Source organism: Struthio camelus, chromosome 11, assembly GCF_040807025.1.
Source record: "Struthio camelus isolate bStrCam1 chromosome 11, bStrCam1.hap1, whole genome shotgun sequence".
NCBI lineage: Eukaryota > Metazoa > Chordata > Aves > Struthioniformes > Struthionidae > Struthio > Struthio camelus.
The window spans coordinates 29160477-29161535 of NC_090952.1; positions in this window are offsets into that span (position 1 = coordinate 29160477).

A 1059-nucleotide genomic window follows, 5' to 3' on the forward strand; every position below is an offset into this window, starting at 1 on the left:
GAAGTCTAATGAAAGGAAATTAACGAGCTTTCTCCCCCCTGTCAAAGGAAAGGGGAGCTGGGAATATGTAGGACCCCAATATGAATTGAACATGATTGAGTATGTTATAACTATTGTTCTGAATAAAACAGAGCTGATATATCTAAATAGCCTACAGCACTCCCCTGTCATTAGAGCCATTTAGCTGGCTCTGCTTTAATTGCCTTTGAAAGCCACCCAGAAAGGATTTATTTTCTGCCCTTTCCAATTTAAAACCAGAGACTGAAATATAAAAGCACTAACCTGCGTCCATTTAGATAATGGGATTCAGTGGGAGAGACAAGAAGGTCAGGAAACGCTTGGTGCCTAACGTACAGGGCAACGTGAACGTGATGTGTACGGACATAGCTGCATACGGAGGATCGTCACCTCAGTCTGAGGGAAGAGCTTCAGAGCTCCAAGTTTAGTCACAGGCTACACAAGGCACCCCCAAGACACTGGCTCTTGGCAGGCACCTGTAACAGAGACTGAAGGTGGCAGGAGAGTGCTCAATCCTGACCCAGAGGAACCCTAGGAGCTGGAAGGAGGCACCACTACACCTTCCCCCTCCTAGGGCTGAGGAGAACAGGAGTCTCCTGGCTCCAGGCACACTCCCTCCAGCACTCAGCTCCTCTCTTCCGTGGGGACTATGATTAGCAGCAGAAGGTTCAGCAGATCGCAATGCTCCCTGAGCATTTGTCTAAGACAGGCACCTCCATCTCTAACGCTTTTCATTCTACTCTGCCTAAAAGGCAAGGGACCCCCTTTACATTCCTTCTTTACTGCAAGAATTCCCTCATCTCAGTCCTGCACAACCACATGCTTCACTGACTAAGGGTAAATTTGCTCTTTGCTGTTAAATTCCATTGAATCTCTAGCTTTCTCTCTCTCCACAGTTGAGAAATTTGCCTGTAGAAAACTGCAGTTGTACCATGGGAGGAGGAAGAACTCCATGTCTTTTTCTACTCCAAGTGTAAACTCACCTCACATACAATTGAGTCTTTGGCTTGGCTCACAGCAATAACTTGGAAACAGCTGAAC